Source organism: Perca fluviatilis, chromosome 6, assembly GCF_010015445.1.
Source record: "Perca fluviatilis chromosome 6, GENO_Pfluv_1.0, whole genome shotgun sequence".
NCBI lineage: Eukaryota > Metazoa > Chordata > Actinopteri > Perciformes > Percidae > Perca > Perca fluviatilis.
In genome coordinates, this window is record NC_053117.1 from 30,600,548 (window position 1) to 30,626,039 (window position 25,492).

Here is a 25,492-nt window from a genome sequence, read left to right on the forward strand (position 1 = left end):
CCAGGTGCTCTGTTAACACAGGGCCATCTGAGAAGCTGTCACTGGAAACACCCACTTTGGTCATTGATACCTTGGAACATCCAGACACTGTTTGATCTAATGTTACTTCACAGTCATCGAGGAATATACGCATGTCTGTGTGTGTGTGTGTGAGTGTGCGTGTGTGTAATGCTTTAACATCCATCGTATTGTGTGCCTGCCTTTCTATCATGTGCTTGTATTTGTGCATCTCGTGGACAGTTGATAACAAAGAAAAAAAAAGACGGGTAGCTGTCTAGTCCTGCTGCTCATCCAAGTTACACTTGGTCACGGAAAGAGTGCTGAAACGCACGCATGCACGCGCACACACACACGACAGCTGAAGCTGAGTCATTGATGCATCATATCCCTACATGCCTGCATGCGTACAGACACACACACACACACACACACACACACACACACACACACACACACACACACACACAAATGCTAAATGTTTTGTATCACAAGGCTGCAGCCAGGCCATCAAGCGTGTACGCATCCTGGACACTCTGCTCCAGTTAGCTTCGCTGCACATGCATCACACACACATGCACACACAGTCACACACTATATCTCTCATTCCTGTTTCTTTTTCTCTCTCTCTTTTTCCGTCTACTATGAAATCTCTGTGCACATCAGCCAGATGCAGCAAGCAAATCTGGCTCCAAAGGCCAGCCCCACACAGAGCAAGCTGACATACAGGCAGAGGCAGCAAGGCACACAAGCACACAGGCCAAGACACTAAGCATCAGCATCATCCTAATTCCCTGCTCTTAAAAAGGATCTAAGCTATCACACCCACTCCAAAAATATCAGTCTTAAAAGGCAAAAGTCCTGTGCCCTCTGTTCCATGGCACCAGGTGTATATAGATGGCAGCCTCAAAACTTTGGGAGGGATTACTTTTGGTATGGGATACTAAGGCTAGACTATTTCATTGAGAAATTTGAACGATGACCTGATAAAAAAAATGTTTCCAATGCGATTATATATATTAGTTATATAGTATTAGTTCATCAGGAATTTACCTGATGAAGGTCTGAGACCAAAACATTGTATTTTTCTAAATAACTTATAGCTTGCGTAATGGTCAGTGTGCGGGACTTTCTCTAAGCTTTTGATCTGCTACTTTTGATCATATCCTACGCACCTGCCCAACAAAAGAGGTATGCAAAAAAAGCTTTCCTATGCTTTAAATATCTGCACATTGCATTATGTTTGGTCAAATCTAACCAATAAATAAAAATATTTTCTCAGAAGTTGTAAAATACAAGAGATGCACAACACCCAAAGGTTTCAAGTCTGGCCTTAAGGTTCAGCATCATCATACTCTCAACACTTACACTGGCTCAAGGCAGCTCAAAGCAATTCTGCCAGTGTTCAGGTGTTGAAGGCCTACATTATGACATGCTTGTTATTTATTTAGTGTAGAGTGGAGGGTAAGACATGGGTGTGCATTTACCTTATAACTTTGGAAACATATTGAGTCCAGAAGCTGAAGCAGTGAGGGGGTGATGAGCATCAAGGTTGGTTATATAATATATGTTGGCCAAGTAAACGTCAACAAGAACACATACGTTGTCCTATATGGAAAGGTCCCCTGAGACATCATGCCATCCTGCTACCATCTTTGAAGCTGCTTTAACATAACATCTCAGCATTGGGACTGGCGGCCTGCTGTACTGTAGCCTGACTAAAGTCAATTTCATGGCTTTGGTTTCTCTCTAAGAATGCCCCAGAACATGCTTGGAAACCACCACATGTTGCCACATAAACAGCAGACATGGTTTCAGTTTACCCGCTTACATAATGTGAAAGATCACATACAGGCTTATATGCTTATTGCCTTAGGACATCTCTAGGTCACGGAGGCATTTTTGAAAAGCATGAAGCCTTCAGCTGAGACCTTCACGCCTGTGATCAAGGTGTGACGAATGATGAATGAACTGTAGAGTACAGCATAGCAATGTAACTGTATGCATACGACCTCTTGGTTGCAGATATTTCTTATATCCTAGTCAGGGTTACTAGCAATTCAATGAAAAACACTTGGTTACACTGCTATTAAGCATTCATCTCTGTGCTTGTATAGTCAGGCTTTTGTGTGTGTGTGTTTTCTATCTGTTTACCTACAATATGAACTTGTGTATGAACATGTGTGTTTAGTGAATCGGTGTGTCTCCTGGTTGCATCAGCGCTGTCTGTCTCATCTCTCCTGCTTGAGCTCTACTTTAGATACTGAAATACACACACACACACACACACACACACACACACACACACACACACACACACACACACACACACACACACACACACACACACACACACACACACACACACACACACACACACACACACACAGAGAGAGAGAGTCAGTTTTACCCTACGTGAAGGAGCTTTGAAAGCAGTTTTAGTCGGCAGATGAGTAAAAGACAGCTAAAAATGGAGCAAACGACCACTGATGTCATGTGATCACTCTGGAGACTCTGCACACCTCCCTCTCATCCTCTTTTTCACTCTTCCTCCTCTAAGATGTGTGAAGTGATGCAACGTGGCAACAACAGGTTGTAACATGGGGGGGCTTGGTAAAGCTGTCACTAACCCGGCAAAGCCCAGTGTTTTGACGGTTTACTGTGTGTGTGTGTGTGTGTGTGTGTGTGTGTGTGTGTGTGTGTGTGTGTGTGTGTGTGTGTGTGTGTGTGTGGTTACTTATCTATGAATGGTATTGTGCCGAGAGAGAGCTGATTAGGCAAATGGCTTAAACAGATTTAATGATCGGTGTGTGTGTGTGTGTGTGTGTGTGTGTGTGTGTGTGTGTGTGTGTGTGTGTGTGTGTGTGTGTGTGTGTGTGTGTGTGTGTGTGTTACTGTGGGGTCTAGTGTGCAGACTCTTTTTTTTGTCATCTTTGATATCTAATATTTCACATAGGCCAGTACAATTCATTTTCAACTCAGTAAATGCAATCTAAAGACACAAGATCTAAAGAACTTATTCTGGGACTTCTCCGATGGTTGTATCTGTACTTGAACACATGGTGTCGGCCAAAGTTCAACATGCTTACACAAGAAACACACAAGCAGAAAGACACAAACAAACAAATACTCTCCCAGCCCCAGGGCCCCTGTTGGTGCTGTTATGACTAATTCATGTACCAACATGTTGTTGCAGGACCAAGTCCATCAGGCTGTCGGATATGGCTCTATACCATGTGCTGCAACAGACATTTTTTAAATGGGACATGCCATTGTCTACTCTTAGTCAATTATATGCAAGAATAATATACATGATACAATGTTTTTCCAGAAATGTAAGTCAATCACCAGTATTGATTTAGTTTCATATTTATTTAGAAGGAAGAAGGACATGGCATCAGACAGAGCCACATTCTGATAGTGAGCTGAAAAACATTTAGTTTTGGAGAACAAAAATTAAACTGTTCACAACATTTTGAACTGAATCCAGGTCAACCACGACATATAAGGGATACAAAAACTTGAGAAAAAGAATAGGGCTGCAACTAACAATTATTTTCATTGTTGATTAATCTGTCGATTGTTTTCTCGATTAATCGATTAGTTGTTTGGTCTTTAAAATGTCAGAAAATGGTGTAAAATGTTGATCAGTGTTTTTCCAAAGCCCAAGATGACATATTCCAATGTCTTGTTTTGTCCATAACTCAAAGATATTCCTGTGTTAGAGGACTGAAGAAACTAGAAAATATTGAAGCTTTTTCATTAAAACAATTACTCAAACCGATTGATTATCGAAATAGTTGGTGATTCATTTAATAGTTGACAACTAATCGATTATTTCTGCAGCTCTAAAAAAATAAAAAATAAAAAAATAAAAATAAGTCCAAGTCAATGCAACTTGTTAAAAAAATCTACAATTTTGTCCAATCCAAAGTTGTTTTTATTTTCGATTAATTTGATGTCCACTAAAATATTGTGACGATTAAGAAAAAGATTTAAGTTCTTGCAAATAATGCAGGGATGGTTGAATTTGCATTAATTATTGCGAGTGCAAGATCACAGGAATTAACAGGTCTGACAAATACAATTTTGTAGATTGTATTTTGAAATATACAAAATACAATGTTCAAAATTGTATGTGCATTTGTGGACAATATGGATGCATGAAAACATCTCTTTACTCAGATATGTTAGATTAAGTTTGATAGAGAACAGTTTTACAGAAACACCAAGTTCCTTCTGTGTGGACACTTGAAAAGTGGATTCATCTCATTCTCCCTCCTATCTTATCCTACATGAGTCACCTCAGTCTTGCTTCTTAACTCTTTCAGTTCTATAACAATTCACTTTCATTTCACTGGGGTCATTTTGTTTTGAAAAATGAATGTGATTTTCTTATTTGTTGCACAGTCAGTCTCCTGGGTTTGCCTGTATTCTTATGAGTGCAAGTGCAGCTTCTGAATTTATATGTGCACAAAAAAATATATCTGTGCCATTACGCCATTGAGAGCACACAAGTGTCCGTGTGTGTGTGTGTGTGTGTGTGTGTGTGTGTGTGTGTGTGTGTGTGTGTGTGTGTGTGTGTGTGTGTGTGTGTGTGTGTGTGTAGCCAGGGGTTTAGCAGCTTACTGGCCCCCCTACCGGCTTTAGGCAGGAACAGGAATTAGGCAGACTGTGAGAATTCTTACTGGGATTAAAATCACCAGCTCTAATCAGAAACGGAAAAAAATAACTGGTAAATCTGCTAAATTGTGCACTGAGACAGCGTGACGGCAGTTATGTGTATAAGAGAGAACGATAATAAGAATTACGTAATGATTCAGTTCTATCATGACATTATAAAGAGCAGGCTTAGAGCTTTGGAGTTGTGTGTGTGTGAAGGTGTGAGGCTGCACATGTACAGTATCAGGTATGAGTGCGCAAGGAAGCCTGAATCACACAACCATAGAACATTTTTTTTTATTACTGCACTTCAATAATCCTGTCTAATAAAAAACGTAAAGACGCTCAGAAGATAGAGACTTGCATCTCACCAGAATGCAAGGTCCCTGGAGAGTACTGCATGCGTGTGTGCCTCCTGCATGACATTAAAGGGGTCAGCCTCGTTATGAATAATATAGAAGCCTATTTAAATACACAATGCCAGGTTGTATGGTGATGATAAGTTGATTTAAAGGGCCAAATGTAACATCAATCAATCAGTGGAAAAACTGAAGTGGCAGTTCCTCCTGTGACTCAATACACACTGTAAGGATGCATGGATACTGTAGGGTATAGGTATCCATGTATGCCTACACAAACATACAAAACCTTAATAACAAAATAGCTTCATTCAAATGTTGATTCTCCAGACTGGACCCTCATGGACTTCAGTCATATGTACTAGAAGTATCTGAAGTGTTTCACCCTCTTTATGTCAAGTTGAAATATTTGTATGAACAGTATCCACACTCACTTTTTGTAGGATGTGTGACTGTGAAGGCATATTTATACATTAAAATATTCAATATACAGAGTAAAACTTCTCATTACTTTAAACAGCTGAATATTACACTGCTATTATTATTCTCATATTAAACCCTAAGATAAAGATCCTATGGCCCTCTACATTTTAATACAGCAGAATTTTCTTGATAAGAGAGCGGAGTCACTAAACCTCGCGTCAGTGGTCCTTTGCAAGCTGCTCGGATTTAACATCTCGCCACTGCTATCAAAGTTCAGTCAGTTTCAACTTTTTTTTCATTTGGGCATTTCTGCCTTTAATTGATAGGAAAGCTGAGATATGAAAGGGGAGAGAGGGGGAGACCTGCAGGAAATCGTCACAGCTCGGACTCGTACCCTTGACCTTCTGCGTCGAGGAATCAACCTCTACATACATTATGTGCGCCAGCTCTACCAACTGAGCTAACCCAGCCAAGTATCAAGTTTAAATCTTAATGTGACTTTTTAAGTCCAGAATGTCCCTTTAAGCTACCATGAGACTTTATTGTGGACTGTGGAATTGGACAGGCCTGGCCTGGTCTGAAAATCACATGTACTCTGCCCTCAAGTTCACTAGCCTGCAAGTAAGGGACTGCATTTATATAGTGCCTTTCTACCTTACCAGACAAAGCGCTTTACAGTTTGCCTCTCATTTACCCATTCACAAACACATTCATACATGCAAAGCGCTGGCACACCCATCAGGAGCAACATTTAGGTTCAATGTCTGATGCTTGGACAGGAAGAGTCGGGATTGAACTGCTAACCTTGTGATTAAAGAACAACCTGCTCTACCTCCTGACACCTTCAAGGGTCGCTCTGTAACCCAAATTGCTCCCTTTTACCACACCCAGCTCTTTTTCCACTCAGTGTGTGACTCAGCAGCATGACCCATGGCACAGAATGTACACTTACACGGGCTCACCTGACTTCCCACTGGATCCAATGATTGGTGTTGGTTTGTGCGATGATGACAAGTTGACATAAGGATTTACATTTTTACCCAATTCACAAAACTCTGAGCCACAGACACAAGCCACAGTCAAACCTCTAGCTTCCTATACTCACTACAGCTTAAAGATTACAGAGCAAGACAACTTTCTATGAAAAATTAAAACAAAACATTTCGAAACTCAAAGCAAAAACCAGAAAACCGCGGTTTTCAAAATAAATTATCAAACAAAAGTCTGCATTTCATGGCTACCATTGTCCACCAGATTCAACTGCAATATTTAATTTTTAGTCATTTAACACAACACAATGACTAGGGTAGTTACATGGCTACAATAAATTAAGAGTGATGTGTAGCTACAAAATGCAAATTTAAAGTCGGACATCAAACCTGTGAAACTGGGCTGGCAGGCTTCCAGTTTAAAGTATTCAACCCCCCATACAAAGGACATGTGCGCACGCACGCTTTACTGTACAGAGAGTGAAACCGGATGAAATGCATGGTGACCACAATGAGACAAGTGGGAGTTGGTCTGTCAGATGCTTGCAACAATCTGCTTACCAAATAAATCACCTGTATAGCCTGTCAGACATTTGGCTTAGTTAACTTATTTGCATGCTGAAAGTTTCACAAAGAGAAAAGACGCTGGTTTATAAATAACAACAACGATAAAGAAAAACAAGGAACAGATGATAGAGAAAAATAATAGACCAGATAGCGTCAGAGATGTGTATTATCTACCTGTAGGAAATGTGTAAAGTGGGTGTCAGACTAGCCTCTGTCTCCCTCTCTTTCTCTCTCTTTAGATTTAGCCCAGAGTTGACTTCTTGCCGACTTTCCTCATGACTGGAATAATACTGCACCTGAAGTAAGAGAGAGAAGGAAACAGAAGAGGGGTTAGATAGTTAGATTAAGAGTACATTTAAGTTAAATACATTCGAAAACTGTGTCTGTGATAATGTGACAAGAACTGTAATCATAAGTGTACTAATTGATCAAAAGAACATTAATCAGTAACAATTTAAAGCAAAAATGTGGAGATGCTGGTTGCCTTAGTCTTCTCTGATAGTAAATATATGTGGGCTTTGGACAAAACAAGCAATTTAAACATTGGGGGGAAAAAAAGTGTATTATTTACTATTGTCTGACAAAAAAAAATCATCATCAATCATAAGTTGCACCCCTAAATGTGACAATTTTTAAATATGAGTCTTGCACTTGTGCAATGATTAGGATCTGATGCACTCTGTAGCTAAGTGAAACGTCTGCAAATACCTAGGCTAAATGCCAAAAAAAAGTGTTTTGTGTTTTTGTCGCCATTTGCCTTTTTACTGAAATATAAACAAAAACAAGACCATTAATGACAAGACTAGCAGCCTCTACAATCACCTACACTGCAATTTATACATTTCATATCATGTGCCAAAATATTTGCATGATTGCTTTACAGCACAGAGGGTTGCTGCTTTGCAGTACAAACAGGAGGAAAATATTTTAAATGTCCTCACAATAGCAGATGGTGGAATGACTCAACAGCCAATGAAAATCTCTAATGACCCTAACAGTATCGCCAGTATAGTATAAAGCCTGTTAGTCATCTCAGTCAGATGGTGATGATACATTGTACAAGGCACTAATGTCTTATAATGCTGCAATTCTCAGTGTATTTAGTATAGAAAAATCCAGGAGCCATCTTCAAGTTAATTGATTTTCCACACCTGCTTGTCCGTATTCAGTCTACCCCATAATGCATTCTCCAACTAAATGTCTTGGCATTTTGTACAAGGGAAGTGGCTCCTGTTTACAGCCAAACGCATCCTCTTTCTTCCTCTTTCAAATCCATGAGTTCAAGGACACCGCACAAAACAAAAGCTTTCACAAGCACACATCCACAGGCAAGCACAAATTCAATATTATGCTTTCTTTCACACATGCACACGCTCAGTATTGCAACAAATACACGTCAGAAAATCGGAGCGAGTTGTTCTGACAGCAGAGCGCTGTCAGCTACTGGACTGTGTGTCGTTTGTGACAAGCAAGTGGAGCAGCGACGACAACTTCACTAGTGAACACAACCTGGCCCTGAACTATACACATCATCATTTAAAAGACCAGCACACAATAAAACCAACTGTTGTCCACAAGCAGCCTGCCAATTAGGAAGTACAGTAGATCCATTATTCAGTCCAAAAATGACCCTGTGGCCTTTGTTTTGAGATACTTAATTCTTGTTTGAAATCAAACTGGAACAGCTGTTTTTTTCTTCTCATCTACCTCTCCCATTTTATCATTTTATCACCTACCCCCCACCAACCTCTTTTTGATCATACCGAGTGGCAGATTGGGTGCTCAGACGCATTCAATAATAAAAGGAGAGAGGATGGAGGGATGAGAGAAGGAGGATACAAATGTATTGTGCCCCTTCTGAGTGTCCCTGAATGATTTATAACACAAACTGACGCTTGCATGAGCCTCTGGGGAAGTTGTAGCTGCACTTCCTCCTCTTCCTCCTCGCTCCCTCCACCCTGCTTGGCATTTGTGACCAACCAACAATAAAGCAATATAGACAGATAGATAGAGAGAAAAAGTAACTGTAAAGGGTGAGACTGTACTAGAGTGTCTTTTACTCAAGTCCATCTTAAAAAGGCCTTTAAATGCACCTTTTTCAAAAGATACAATCTGAACATATGCAACTTTCAGGGCAGCAACTAACTTTTATTTTCATTCTCACTTACAGTATATCTAATCTGCAAATTATTTCCTTGATAACTTAATAAATTGTCAGACAATAGTGAGAAAGGCCCATCACCAGAGCCCAAGGTGACATCTTCAAATGTCTTGTTTTGTCAGACCAACAGTCCAAACCAAGAGATCCACTTCAAAATGATATAATAGAGAAAAAAGAAGCAAATCCACAACTTGAAGAAGCTGGAACCACAGAATGGTATACATTCTATTCTATTGATTATCAAAGTTTTTTCATGTGTATTTACTAATCAAGTTAAACAAAACAAAATCTCCTTCACTTCATACAGGTGTATGTACACTAATGTCAACACATATTACACAGTGATAAGGAAAACAGAGAAATTGTGTTTCAGTGTTTCCTCTAGGAATGTTTTCAGCAGCAGGTGGAAATGGTTTGGGTTAGAGTTAACCCAAAACCATAAGTTTTCTGATCCTGGACTAGGGCTAGACACCGAACATCGATACTTTTATGGCACTGAAAAACAGGTAAGCGCAAACTTATCTGTCCTCTCTGCATACTGACACAAAGCGGAGCTCCGACCGACACGCACACACACGCACGCACACGCACACGCACACACACACACACACACACACGGAGGTGCGGACGGAGTAAACTACGTCGTCGGCTCTGTAGTTTTGTTAAAGTCACAGTGAGTCACAGCAATGCCGATAAAGGGGTTTCAAGTGTAGTTACAGTTTTTCAAAACTTCACACAGACAGCGTTTGCAGTGATATGATATTAATGGCGAGCCAAAGGCAGTCGCGGTGCTGTTGACGTTACACTTCCTCTTGACAAGCAAGCACAACAGTGGTTTCTCTGCCCTGTTGACGGACTGACAGGCTGAGCTTGTAAGGCAAGGTAACTTTATTAATGTTACTCTGAGTGAGCAGTGTTACCAGAATGTTTACATTTTGATAACTGTTTTCATTCACAATTTTGGAGTTGGAAAATAAAAGCTTTGCGTTTAATGTATTTTTGTTGATGTTGAAATGGATTTTAAAACATATGGTATCGAAAAAAATATCGTTAGGAACCGGCATCGAAACTGAGGTATCGAAATTGGCACCCGATTGAAAGATTTTGAACGATGCCCAGCCCTATCCTGGATCGCCCGAACTCCCCGTCTGATTAGCAAACTTTCTGTTGCTGCAGTAACATAGGCCACCAGCCCCCTGTGACCCCCTTGCTGAATTTGAGTTACTACACCCGCTAACTGAAGATCTGTCTCTGGAGCTGCCACCCACTCTCGTCCCTGTGAAGTAGTCTACTAGAGGCGGGGAGTGAGGCAGAGGAACCACGAGGTGCGCTAGCTAGGTAATTCTTATCTTGTTTGTGGTCTGATGAACAGTTAATTCATCAAATTAACTATATCACTATTGTAATATTGACTTAATAAAATAAAATTCGGAAGCAGCGGCAAAATATAGGATATAACGGAAACACTGCTTTTCTTCAGCTTAGATGAAGGATTTACAGTAGCTCAACAATGCTGTTGCTAAAGGATACATCTAGGATAATTATTGCTAAACTTTTTGGTTGGCTAAATCATTGTAAGAATTATAATTTGGGATTATTTGCGGTGAGTGGGAGAAGAGCAGAGAGAAAAGCAGCATTAAAGAAATCAGTGATTCTCAAAGTAGGGTCGGTGGCACTCTGCCACGAGGTCCATGAAAGGTTTTCAGATTCGTTCATAGGGCTGGGTACCGTTAAAAAAATGACGGTACCGATACCAACACCGGGACTTTGATATCGGTTTCTAAACTATACTTTTTTCGATACCAATTTTATAAAACAAAAAGAAATTATAACATTACGGACCAAATCTTTTTATTTATTTTTCAGCTCCTACTACGTGAGCCCCGTCTCTGTGTAACGTAGAGTTTCTCCTGTGTGTCTCTAGACGTGTAACGTTACACAGCAAATCAAAACTATTATTAGATCTGGGTAGAAGCATGCTGGATGCTGATTGGCTCAATGACGCGGATTAGATTTACTCCTTAGGTATTGAAATTAGGTTTTGAATGATGAGGTTTTTTGATACTCAATACTTTAGAGGAAATTCGGACAGTGCCTAAAAAGTATTGAACTCGGTACCCAGCTCTATTCATTTAATTCAGTATTTTGATTTTTCTTTTTTAATAAGGCTTCATAGTCAAACAAATACATACTTTAATTTTAAATCTAGTTCATACTGTAGATTATTGAACAAATCTGCAAATATGTTAAAGACCTGTCTTATATATGTCCAATATATTTCTCTTGTGTTGTTCTTTCCCATAACTTAGACTGTAGAAGTGTTAAAAATAGGCTACGTCAACAAACTGGAACCATTAATGTTGATATGAGAGACAGAAAACGTACTAAGTTACAGAAAAAGAAAGCATTTGTGCATGTTGTTTTGCTTTCCTTGAGAGAGCTAGTTTCAGACCCTCAGGGCGAGGCCAGATAATGTTAGGGAATTCTTACTTCTTCCAACGCCTGTTGGGTTAAGGTCATGCAACGACAGGCTCTAACAAATATAGGAAGATTGAGAGCACACCATCCCTGGTACAGTAGTACCACAGGCTTTCTGACAGTTTGTTGGTGCATTGGCTAATGATAAAAATCTTGATAACCAACTCCTACTTTCTGTTCCTCCTGTAACATGACACACGCTGTCATATGAATCATAAATCCTGAGTCACGAGCCGTCAATTTCTGAGGCACAACTTGCCCAAGTAACCCGTTTCGAAAACATTGTATTGCATTTCTGTTCCTGGGCAAAACAATCCAATAGAACAGCTTTCTGAGGGATCATCAACCTGGATGTGATATTGCGTATCAAAACAGGGATTTAGGCCAAGTTCAGGGCTCGTTTGGTTTAGTTTTTCACATACAGACTTCCAAGAGTTCATGAAATACTGATCAACAAACTGACTGCTGCAGGTATTCATGATGACATCACTTCCTGGGTGACTACCTGGGGTATTTTTAGTAAAGGGAATGTTTCCCCTTCTCCAGCAGCAGTAAAAGTACTATTGAACGAGCAATTCTTTCAGAAAAATTGCTCATTATCCATCAGTAGATTTAAAATGTCTAACTGACTAGCTCTTAGATGTGAATATATTTTGTGAATCTAAACTAAAAATTGCACACTTAAAGCACTACAAACAAATATACAACTGGTTATAATATCTTGGTCTTTATTAGTCTATAACTTCAAGCCCTGATTTGCCTGAATGTAATCAAAAATAAGACAAATTCAACACAAAATGATTCCCAGAGTGCCTGAGGATGACTGAGGTTGGCTTTTGATGAGTCGTGCTGGAGGTAGGTGTGCTTTTAAATCATATGTTCCTTAGAGAAATGCTGCTTTAAGTAAAGCTGAGACAACCAAATATGAGGCGATTTCCACAATACGCAAAATTCTCCCCGGATAAATATAAAGTAATCCATTGAGATAGAAAGAAACTAAACATTATGTCCTGATTATCCTGCCAGGGTGGCATGGTGTGGATTTTTATAGCTGTGACTCATTTTCAAGTGAAGTGAAGAAAAAAAACAACAACCACACACACAACACACACACACACACACACACACACACACACACACACACACACACACACACACACACACACACACACACACACACACACACACACACACACACACACACACACACACACACACACACACACACACACAAAAGCAGGATTTGAGGATTTGGAGAGTTTGGGGCAGCTCTCGTCACAGGAGCTTAGTGACATTATTGAGACATGCAGCGCACACACACACACACACACACACACACAATACTGTTACCTTCTCAGATTAGCTTTAGGGCTAATGCCAACATAAATGTGGGTGTTGGTGGATTGAGGGACAAATACGAGACAGATAAGTGGCCTATTCACCGACTTAAAACCCAGGGCCAACTCTAAATCTGCAGTTTATTTGAAACGATTTCCTCTTGTTGCCTTCAAGCAAAAACAGCCTGAAACCACACAATGACTACTCCACTTGTGTTGTGGATGTTTAAAAGTTGAACTTGGCACCAACAACCTTTTACAGATCTCTACATTTCCATGTTGCTCTGGGAATGAAGTGGTCACCAGAGATGACCGATTTTAACGGTAGAGACAAAAAAATCAGTGTCTTTGGGGAAGACCTTTGAGCAAATTATCTTAATAGGACAATCTACTACACAGTCTTTATGCCTGTATGTGCCTACCCAGATTTTCCCATGTTTTGGGTATTTCAAAGCAGAAACATTTTCAATGTGTAGTTGAGAGATGCTGGCAAAAAGATGGAACATTGTTCACTTGTGTCTGGCTATTAAAATAAGTTGACCAGTTCAATGCTACTATAAGCCACACTTCCAACAATGTTAAACATGCAAGGTGCAGAAATCCTCCCCTCTACATATCAATTATTTGTAGTAAGTTAAGTAGATGAGCCCTCGATAGTGCCAAGCCAAATCATTCACACAACTAAACTAAGCAGAGGAGTGCAGCTACTCTTTTGCCCTAAAGCTTTAGGTCAATATCCATCTTGATCGCCATACTGATGGAGAAAAGCTACTTGCAGTGATGCAGATTTACCGGAAATGACTGTAGAGCAGCAGCCGCACAACCACAACACATGATAACCTTCACACTTGAGAAATATTTTCACAGTGTTTTTTTCCTCAGACATGTCCATGTATAGGATGTATGTGTAAAGTGGCAGCTATGCAATATTAAGCAAGCCTATGGCATTTGTGGGGTGTTTCCAGTGACGGCTTCTCAGATGGCCCTGTGTTAACAGAGCACCTGGCGCGTCAGGTTAGCTGTACAGTAGAGCTGAAGCAATTTGTCAATTAGTCAATTATTGCTTTACAGAAAATGACTTGTAAACTATTTTGATAATCAATTGATTACGTTTAAGCAAAACCGGTTCCTGCTTCTTAAATGTCATTAATCTCTGGTTGTCTTGATCTTCTGTGATATTAAAACGTAATATTTTGGGGGTTTTGGGATTGTGAGTTGGACAAAACAAGAGATTTAAAGACTTACCCCTGGGCTCTTTGAACTTGTTATGGGCATTTGGCGACATTTTAAAGACCAAACGACTAATCAATTAAGAAAATAATTGCAAGATTAATGGATAATGAAAATATTTGGCAGTGGCAGCCCTTATTTATCTAATGTCATGCAAGTTTGTCTGTCAACTAAGTAGTGGATTATTCTTTGCAATTTACTCAAGCAAAAAAAAAAATTTAAATGAATAATGCCTAACCATTTTTTGGGGGGAGGGTGCAGTTATGTGGCTTACACACAGAATAAAGTTGCCTCACTCTAAATAAAGAGTTATTCTTTCAAATGGATTTCAATGAAAAATCAAAAAAAAATATTCTGAGGTTCACTAACGGTAAGAAAACAGAGTAATATCATTCCTGAGTAATGAAAAATTAACATAAGGCATATGTTAGGCAAGCTCACACACCTACACACAGCTTTGGTCACACACATTCTGTGACACAATGACCATCACTCAGTGTGAAAGCTTTTTTAGAGCAATCCCGTGGATCCAGAGGGTTCGGTGTGTGTGTGTGTGTGTGTGTGTGTGTGTGTGTGTGTGTGTGTGTGTGTGTGTGTGTGTGTGTGTGTGTGTGTGTGTGTGTGTGTGTGTGTGTGTGAGTGTGTGTGTGTGTGTGTGTGTGTTCCCTCCGGAGCGAAGCCTGGAGTTTTCTCTATTAAATCCATTCATCCTCTCTTGCAACCATCAGTGCCTTTTCAGCTTTTTTTCAACCTGGTCAATAGTGTGTGTGGTCTACTGTCTTGCTTTTTCCATTCACACACAGTGAATGAAACAAGCAAACACACTAAGTGCAGTGTCACAGAGCGCCGTCACCAGGCTGTTAAATTATTCAACAGTCCCTCACAGACAATTTTGCACATCAGAGAAAGTGAGGGAGGAGGAGCAGGGGGGGATTGCTCACAATCAGGGATTGAGGGTTATAAGGATCAACAGGTTACACACATATACACACACAGAACAGGATAGAGAGCTAGAGAGCTGAGAGCAGGAAAGCAGCACATTTGACTATAAAAGCTGCAATTTCACTTTATTTAATATAACTGAATTTTATGGCAATTGACTCCATTTTGGAGCCAGTCTCAAGCAGGCCTGCACGATGAATCGTTATAAAAAAATCGCGATCTCGATTCACCCCTGTTCACGATTTAATTTTTAATTGACTTTTTTCTCCTTCAATTAATTTATTGAAAGCATTTGTTATGTTTAAGCATGTTTAATTATGTAAAGACATGTTCAAGGAGTTCAGCCATATTTAGTTCAATGTGTTGTATGTCACTATGTTTGGTAGCTTGTTTTACTTAAATGGCCAGTATGTACTTTATTCATTGAAGCCTCTATGTTTACAGGCTTGCGGTGATGCGCAATGTGCTATAGGTGCCAAAAAAAAATCTGTTTGGTACTGCCACTTACACTTCGTGAGGAAAAAATCGTGTCAGAGAATCGTGATTTCAATTCTACCTAAAAAAAAAATTTGCGTTTCATATTTTTCCCCAAATAGTGCAGGCCTAGTCTCAAGTGGCCACTCCATGAACTGCAGTTTTTGGCACTTCCGCATGGGCTTTATTTTTCAGCACCGGAGATTGCTGCTTGAGTAAAACACATGTCAAAATGTGGGAGTTTGATGTTTATGTAATTTATTTTCTCTCGGGCAATCATTTTGGTCGAACTCTATTTTTTGAAAACCCTTGTACAGTAACAGTTTATTATTTTTAAAGCATGACTCCACCAGCGCCACCTACTCTTAGCTGACTCACTGTACAAACACCACGTGTGTTGGATTTCATGCAAATGATGTCAGAAAACCACTCAATTAATCAGAAGAGATTTGCAGAGACTGTGCATGTGCACCTAAGCAACAATTACTTAGGCATTGTCCCAAGGGGAATTTGAAATAAAAACCTAAAATAACACTTTAATCACCCCATGGCTCACACTAACACCATGTCTACACAGGATGCGTAGCGTGAGCAGCACGTTAGAGCAGCAGCAGCTTCAGTCTCCCTTCTGTGTCCACACAGGATGCTTTCAGGCACAACATTCAGCGTATGTGACCGGCATTTTGAAAGCGCACAAAGCCCAACACACAAGGACTGTGGTTTTGCATGTAAAATACAAAACAATGTGTAAAAATAGGCCTCTGTAGACAGTTGGATGGATTAAATTAGAGGGAGGACAGAAAAATGTGGCTGAAACGCCTCTGTATAGAAAAGCTGTAATCTAGATCTTCGCTTTCCAACTCGGACAAAATCTATCATACATTTGGCTTCTGACTGTGGGTCAGTAAGAGTACATGTATGAGTATGTTGAAGGACACTTCCCCATGAGTGTGCAGAGCTTGTAAGAAAAGTAGGACTGTGTGTGAATGTGTCATGTGCTAATAATGAATTTTTTGATTAAAATAAGAGAAAAAGACTAAGCGGCATGTGGACAGGATGAATAAGAGAAGAAAAAAAAAAGAGAAGAAAGTAGCGACTGAGTCCATCATAATCACAGATTCACACAGGTAGTCAAGCAAAGATTTACAGTACAGGAAGAAATACATTCCATCAGAATAATTTTCTACCAAGGAAATAGTTCCCATGAAAACTGTTGACAGCAAGGTTTCATCCTACAAATTACAACACCGAAAAGAGATACCCCAAAAATATTTATTAATTTAATGATTAAATAAGGTAGTGTCTCCAAACTTACCTCAATTATAACTTGTCTCCTGCTAGTTGCACTTCAGCACTTTTTAAATAAGTTAATAAATATTTTTGTTGTATCTCTTTTCGGTGTTGTAGAAGTCCCTAAGCACTCGTCTTACTGCCGGTAGCAGCAGAGAGCAGAAGCCAGCAGGCAAGTGTTAGTTAAATAAACTCCTGGTGTACTTACAAACTTTCCATTCCATCGTTTTATGAGTACATAACCTATTTCTACTAGTGTAGAAGTTTGATATCATTTCGGGAATTATTGGTGGAGTAAAGTATAAGATACACCCTTGGATCCATTAGCGCCTGCACTAAGCTATTCAGCTGACAACGCTAACTCTCCCAATGTTCGACCACTTGCGACCCTGCGTGTTTGGGAGCCATGTTCAACTAAACGGATGATAAACTGATTTTTGTCCTGTTTACACAGACATGCTGCATTTATTCAGCTTTTCTTCTTCTTTTCTATCCAATTAATCCCTTTACAACCCCTCAGATTTATTGTGTGATCTTTAGGAAGGGTCCTCACCACAGTTTGGGAACCACTGGGTCACCCCGTCCGTAACCGGACCGCTGTGTCTGTAAAAAGACTCTTCTGTGAGTTAATTAATGTCATTTGTAAAAGTGTTACCTCCAATGAATTCTTTGACATGCCATAGCAGGAAAAGCACTGGTGTAATTAATATCATTAATAATGACTGCACTGCATTTATGTTGCTGGTATTATGCATGCTGGCTCACTGACATCTTACAGGAACACTTAATTGAGAGCCCTCATTAAGGTTATTTAGTTACACCTGTACTTTTCCCACTACGACATGTCAAAATGTCTCATGTAACAAAGCACTATCAACTAGATGGATACTGGCCTTCTGAGTTGTCACAAATTAATATATGCACAACATAACAACAAGATCATCATTAGTGCATTATAGTTTTAACTGATATTGCCATCATAAGGAAGAGTTCAACAAGGCCAGAGTGAAAGGTGTTTACTGAAGTATAATCTTTGCCTCGGTAGAAATTGACAATTTAAAAAAAAAAAAAACAGCTAACAAGAATTTCCTCCAAATGTACTCTCCTCATAGCAGACTACGTTCAATTCCTGCTAAGTGAGACGTAGCTTTGTCCCATTTTATCCAAATTAAATTCTAGCAAAAAGTGTGGACACTTAAGCCCTAGGAAAAGGGGATTCTAAATTCAATTTAAGGAGAGGAAATACTAGTTTGTTTGGCTTGTGTAACCAAGCAGGGCACTTCAAAGAAAAACATATTCATGGCTTCTTGATCCTTAGCTTACTTCTCATTGCAAATAGAACATCCAACGTCACCTAGCCTACTACAACTCATACAATCGCAAATTATAACAAAATATAGCAGATGGCATTCTTGTTATCATCAAGAAGTCAGAGATCAAAAAATCTGAGTGGAGACACATTCCCATCAAACACAAGCCTTTTGTCTTCAAAACATTTTGTTCCACCATCAACATTTGCTCAGGTGGTGGAGGTCCTGCTGGCTAATGAGCCCGTATCAGCAGTTAATGACAGGGCTGGTTGATTGGAGACCAGTCAATCAGAGGGTTAACAGGGTGTAATCTGTAAAGCATGGAACCACACACAAGCCACATTTAATCCATAACGCTGACCCAGGGTCACTGGGTTCAACAGAGACTCAGAGTCTATATCAGCTCAGCTTTATGGCACTCACTATTAATGGAAAAATAAACTCAATACTCCATACAGTACAGTATTTGTCATAATGTTAACGATGCAAATGTCTTTGCACCAATTTTATAATTACTTTGTTTAGAAAATTAGTTGATTCAGATTTTTAAAGTGGAGGAAGGTGTGGTTTAGCTTGCACTAGCTTGTACACTCTTCTCCGTGAACCATCACCTTATCGTGGTGGAGAGGTTTGTGTGTCTCTGTGAACCTGAGGGCTGTGTTGTCTGGAGCTTTGTGCTCCTGGTAGGGTCTCCCAAGGCAAAGTGGTCTCAGGTGAGGGGCCAGACAAAGAATGGTTCAAAAACCCTATGGAAAAACAAGGTAGAGATGGAGTGACCCTGCCCGGAGGAAGCCCGGGGCCCCCGTCTGGAGCCAGGCCCAGATGGCGGGCTCGTCGGCAAACGCCTGGTGGCCGGGTTTGCCACGGAGCCCGGCCGGGCACAGCCCGAAAAAGCTACGTGGCTCCCATCTCTCCAGCCCATGGGCCCACCACCTGTGGGAGGAACCGCTGGGGTCGGGTGCGCTGTCACATGGGTGGCAGTGAAGGTCAGGGGCCTCGACGGACCAGACCCGGGCAGCAGACGCTGGCTCTGGGGACGTGGAATGTCCCCTCTCTGTGGGGGAAGGAGCCGGAACTGGTGCAGGAGGTGGAGCGCTACCGGTTAGATCTGGTGGGGCTTACCTCTACGCACAGTCTCGGTTCTGGAACCATACTCCTGGATAGGGGTTGGACTCTTTTCTTCTCCGGAGTTGCCCAGGGTGTGAGGCGCCGGGCGGGTGTGGGGATACTCCTGAATCCGACTAATACGCCCTCTATGTTAGAGGCAGAGCTGGAGGATGATGGGGGATCATTGTCAATTTCCCAGGCGGAGGTCACTGATGTAGTCAAACAACTCCACAGTGGCAAAGCCCCTGGGATTGATGAGATCCGTCCAGAAATGCTCAAGGCTCTGGGTGTGGAGGGGCTGTCCTGGCTGACACGCCTCTTCAACATTGCGTGGAAGTCTGGGACAGTACCAAAGGAGTGGCAGACCGGGGTGGTGGTTCCCCTTTTTAAAAAGGGGGACCAGAGGGTGTGTGCCAATTACAGGGGTATCACACTTCTCAGCCTCCCTGGTAAAGTCTACTCCAAGGTGCTGGAAAGGAGGGTTCGGCAGATAGTCGAACCTCAGGTTGAGGAGGAACAATGCGGATTCCGTCCTGGTCGTGGAACAACGGACCAGCTCTTCACTCTCGCAAGGATCCTGGAGGGAGCCTGGGAGTATGCCCAACCAGTCTACATGTGTTTTGTGGATCTGGAAAGATGTATGACCGGGTCCCCCGGAGATACTGTGGGAGGTGCTTGCGGAGTATGGGGTGAGGGGGTCTCTACTCAGGGCCATCCAATCTCTGTACGACCAAAGTAAGAGCTGTGTCCGGGTTCTCGGCAGTAAGTCGGACTCGTTTCAGGTGAGGGTTGGCCTCCGCCAGGGCTGCGCTTTGTCACCAATCCTGTTTGTAATATTTATGGACAGGATATCAAGGCGTAGTCGGGGTGGAGAGGGGTTGCGATTCGGTGGGCTGGGGATCTCATCGCTGCTCTTTGCAGATGATGTGGTCCTGATGGCATCATCAGCCTGTGACCTTCAGCACTCGCTGGATCGGTTTGCAGCCGAGTGTGAAGTGGTTGGGATGAGGATCAGCACCTCTAAATCTGAGGCCATGGTTCTCAGCAGGAAACCGATGGAGTGCCTACTCCAGGTAGGGAATGAGTCCTTACCCCAAGTGAAGGAGTTCAAGTACCTTGGGGTTTTGTTTGCGAGTGAGGGGACAATGGAGCGGGAGATTGGTCGGAGAATCGGCGCAGCGGGTGCGGTATTACATTCAATTTATCGCACCGCTAACGGAAAAAGAGCTGAGCCAGAAGGCAAAGCTCTCGATCTACCGGTCAGTTTTCGTTCCTACCCTCACCTATGGTCATGAAGGTTGGGTCATGACCGAAAGAACGAGATCCAGGGTACAAGCGCCGAAATGGGTTTCCTCAGGAGGGTGGCTGGCGTCTCCCTTAGAGATAGGGTGAGAAGCTCAGTCATCCGTGAGGAGCTCGAGTAGAGCCGCTCCTCGCGCGTCGAAAGGAGCCAGTTGAGGTGGTTCGGGCATCTGGTAAGGATGCCCCCTGGCCGCCTCCCTAGGGAGGTGTTCCAGGCACGTCCAGATGGGAGGAGGCCTCGGGGAAGACCCAGGACTAGGTGGAGGGATTATATCTCCAACCTGGCCTGGGAACGCCTCGGGATCCCCCAGTCGGAGCTGGTTAATGTTGCTCAGGAAAGGGAAGTTTGGGGTCCCCTGCTGGAGCTGCTCCCCCCGCGACCCGACACCGGATAAGCGGACGAAGATGGATGGATGGATGGATAGCTTGTACACACTGGCTCAGCTACTTAATTCACAACCATCTATTTGTAATGCTAAACAGAAGCCTAAAGACTCTAGGCACCTCACGATTCAATTCCGATTCAGAGGGCTATGAGGCATGTATCCATCTGTGGTTGCTCATGCTATGCCGTCCTCACCAAAACTCAAGATGTAGCCTAGCTTACAATGTAAACATTAGGCCAGTTAGGAGAACTCACCAGGTAAATGCATAATGTGCATTGGCGAGAATAGGCAAAATTAAAATTTCAGGCTTTGCAGTTTTTAAGCTAAGAGAATAATACAGGGAAATGAAAGAAAAAAACCTATCTAAAAATAAATAAACACAATTATTCAACTTTTAGACTCTTTTCCCACTGGGACATTTCCCCTGCTCTTGCATGCTTACACCATAACAGCATAATCCCAAATAGTACAGTGACATGAACACAGCGTTATTATTCTCTCAGCTGGAGCATAATTTATGGGAAATTGGGTCTAAATAAAAGGTGTTTGAACAAGGATTAAATATGTGACAGTTAACTTTACAGAAAATGTGACAAATCTGGTGCCATGATTTATTCCACATCGGTAGTGTGTCTAGCAATATGGGTGAGTGAAAGGAAGATCATGGGACAAGTATGCTGGGATTTCTCATTAAAAAGAAGGATATGACTAATATAAAAAGGCGTGGATACAGAAGTAACACTCACTGCTGGCCACATCAAGCCAGGCTCTGCTGGGACTTTGGTGACGAGGTGGGCCATCGGCCAGTCAATAACCCTGGGCCTGTTTATTACACTATCAATTCCCAGCAGTATTGATTTTCATTGCGGCTGCAAAAATACTCGTCAGTTGCACACCCAAACATGATAGCTGTGGAATCACACATGCACTCAGAGAATGATAAAAACAAACAAACAAACAAGAAAAAAAAACAATGTGCAAGTGCACTCAGGCACACAATGATTGATGTTGTATGCAATTATAAACAAATATTCAGTCACCTGCATGAGCTCATAAATGATGGAAGATCAGACAGTATAGCAGTGAGAGCGATCAGTCTGGGGCTGTTTGACATCAAGGCCATATGATAACCAATATAGATTAACTATGATTTGCTCCCTCTGTGTCATGGCTGAGGTTTTAGCTATTCAACTATTCTGACTCAAGAACATTTTGCACGCAAGCCTTAGAGGAGACTCTTGCTGAGAGAGTCCTTGGTGTGTCCCTGAGACCACAGGAACAAGTGCTGGTGGTCAAATGCCTACACCGGCTAGTGAGTCATCCTGCTGCTGTAGCCCCATTCTGCTTTCCCACAAGGCCATGCAAAATACATTAGAGTTAGAGTGTATGTAAAAAATGTGCAAGCACACCTAGGCCTTGCACATGTACACAGCCACACACACATACCGTACACAGAGAATGCATGCAATCATTACACATGCTGTAGTAATTTAATCAGCAGTGTGCATGGAGTCACACAGACCGAGGGGTTTCTACTTGTGGGAGTACACACCAGCTGATCTTGTTTCAGCGTGTGTGTGTGTGTGTGTGTGTGTGTGTGTGTGTGTGTGTGTGTGTTATATATAGGGAGGGCTGAGCACCGAGTGAAGTGCTACTCTAAAGCCCAATGGGATTTTCCAATCAAGAGCAGCAGAAAGATTAATAGAGGCCTATAGCATGTTCTGTAGTGAAAGCTGTGCAAAAGAGAAATTATTAGGACATGCAGCTACCACTTGCTGACTTTCTTTTAATAATGAAATATTAAAGAGACTCAAATTAGCACAGGCTGAGCTGCCATTAGCTGGAGTGTGAGTGGTGCTCCAGTGCCATGAACTGCAGAGTCAAGCTACTACTGTCCTTGCATTTGTCCAACTTTGCCAGATAGGTTGAGTACACCCTCATTCTGTGAACTGGTGCAAGAGACTGAGAACAAAGATTTAGAACCCTTGCCTGAGGAAGTATCTAAATCTTTTCAACAGCCTTCTTCCCTTAATCTGCCAAGCAAGGTTTGCCGAACCAGAAGTCAGAGCAATACTGACTGCCCTCCAGACAAAGCCAAATCAATGAACATGAGTCTACTCTAAATCTCTCAGCTCAGTGAATGGATTCCATGTAAGACGCCTATGCTGGGTGGATGAGACACCGTCTCTGACTTTCTTTAAGGCTGTTTTCTTGGAGGGAAAACGATGATGTCATGTAGTCATTCAAACACCACAAACTGATCTAGCTATCACAGCTTAATAGAAGCGATATGCAGCAAGAGAAGCCAAAGCATGCTAACATACAACCCTTTTGTCTCTTCTGCCTTTTAAAGAAGAAAAGACTGATGATCAGCGAAAATGAAAGAGAGAGGGAGGAAATTTAGCAGAGGAAACCCCAAAAAGGAAACATGCATCTAGGCCACTAAGTCATTTCCCTTGTGTTTTGCCTCTTCCTTTTCTTCTTTTTCAAATATACACTGGCAGTATAAATTATGTACATCATAACTGAGGTTTACACAGAGTGGGAGAGGGCCCATGGGTTTTAGGACTTAGAATTTCAGCTTTTTATCCCCTGTAAAGTCTGGCCGCAATTAGTTTGGGAATTAATTCAGGCTTAGAACTTTGCCTCCCCCTTCCTCTTTTAGATCTGAACTGATTCATCCAAGCCTCTTTCACACATGCGCACACACAAAATATTTGCCTTGTGGAGGATAGATTTTTCCCACAGAAATGGTAACATCACCATTATAGTAATGTGGATACTGAAACTAAACATTTTTGCTAATTCCACACTTAGTGGGTATGTGTGTGTGTGTGTGTGTGTGTGTATGCAAGACATACAGCTGAAGATGGTCAGGCCAATTATATAAAAATAATCAATATTAATCAATTTGCCAACTGTAGCTAAACCATTGGGCCTTTAAAACCCCAGGCACTGAAGTATTAAGGAGTTTGTTAACAACTTTTTGTGAAACTACCCAATAAAAAACACAGGCAACACTTTGGCTGTCTACTTCAACCAACCCCTCATTCACAAAAAACAAGGGAATCTGCAACCAACAATTCATTTCATTATCAGTTGGTCTGTCAATTATTTTAATATCCTGAAAAATATAGGTCACAAGTTCTGTGAGCCAGCAGTTGCATCTTCAAATTGCTTGTATGGCTGAAATGAGACACATGCAAACAAATAAATGTTGTAGGGGCTAGCCAGATTTTATATGTGTAACAACTAGATCACCCTGCTGTCATGTTCTTTATTTATTCTGCTGTTTCCCCTTCATTTCAACAGGCTTGCTGTTCCTGGTGGGATCTATTAACTTCTGCAACCTCTCACACCATGTCTCTTTGGGAAAGGGGATTGGAGTCATTAGTTTATTCCTATAAATTTTCAGTACAGTGTTTCCCACAGGTTGAGAATTTACTTGCGGTGGTGGGTGGCCCAGGATGTGACGGCGCAGTGCGTGATGGCTGGGTTCAGTAATAAACTAGCCAAACGAAGGTTTATGAACTATTTTTTGAAACCAGTGACTACATGAAATTAACAGATAATTTAAAAAGAAATCATTATTTACATATTAAACAAATTTGACTGAAAGATGATAGAGATGAAAATATTGTGACACTATGCTGCATCTGACAATTTCAGGGTGGTTATTAGGGCTGCACGATATGAGGAAAATATGCAATATGCCATAAAGTTGTTGAATATCGCGATAATGATATTACTTGCGTAAATAAACAGATATTAAAATGTACTCAGTTCTTCATTTCCACTGCTTTAAGTATTGTGCTAAAATACAACCAATTGCTCGTTGAATTTAAAACCAATGGAAGGAAAGTGTAGCCATGATGTGATTTGTCAATTAAATCAGTTTTTTTGCTAATGTTAACATTCAGCAGATAAAATACCTGATTACCCAGAGCCCAAATGTTATATCTAGCCTATTAACATCTAAACTGTAATACTAGCCTATACTATGATCAATACAGAAAGTTACATTATAAATCTCAACACTGTCTCCTCCTAACTCCTGGTGAATCATTTAAGACTAGGGCTATCTAAAGTAAATTCTTGTTCATTTTTCGGTTAGTTGCAGTCAGCTCCGGTTAGCTCCGTTATAAAGCTTCTTTAATTTTCCTAAAATGCAGTGGATTTTCAGAAACTACCGTAGAGCTAAAAACAAGTATGCAGTGTGTTACAGTGATCACGAAGTGTTTCAGCAATAAAATCCAGCCTGTGATTATTGGTGAGAACATTAACTTGAACCTTGACATCTAATTCAAAAGTAATGTTGGCCTGTTCGTACTCCTTCAATGTGAATTGGTTAAGAATAAACAATAGGCTTTTTAGAATCAGAATCAGTTTTAATGGGCAAGTATGTGTAAACATGTACAAGGAATTTGACTCTGGCTTTTTGTTGCTCTCACAGAAATAGACATACGGCTAAAAACAAG

At 41.2% G+C, this 25,492-nt stretch overlaps 1 protein-coding gene across 4 annotated transcripts in view; it reads right to left on the reverse strand.

The window, feature by feature from the left end:
• The window catches only part of taok3a (TAO kinase 3a), an 85,843-nt gene that overhangs the window by 42,335 nt on the left and 18,016 nt on the right, over positions 1-25,492 (reverse strand). For all 4 annotated transcript variants that reach the window (XM_039802553.1, XM_039802555.1, XM_039802557.1 and 1 more), the window contains exon 2: positions 7,172-7,293. The gene's annotated coding sequence lies outside the window, so the exon portion shown is untranslated. The remainder of the gene's footprint in view (positions 1-7,171; positions 7,294-25,492) is intronic.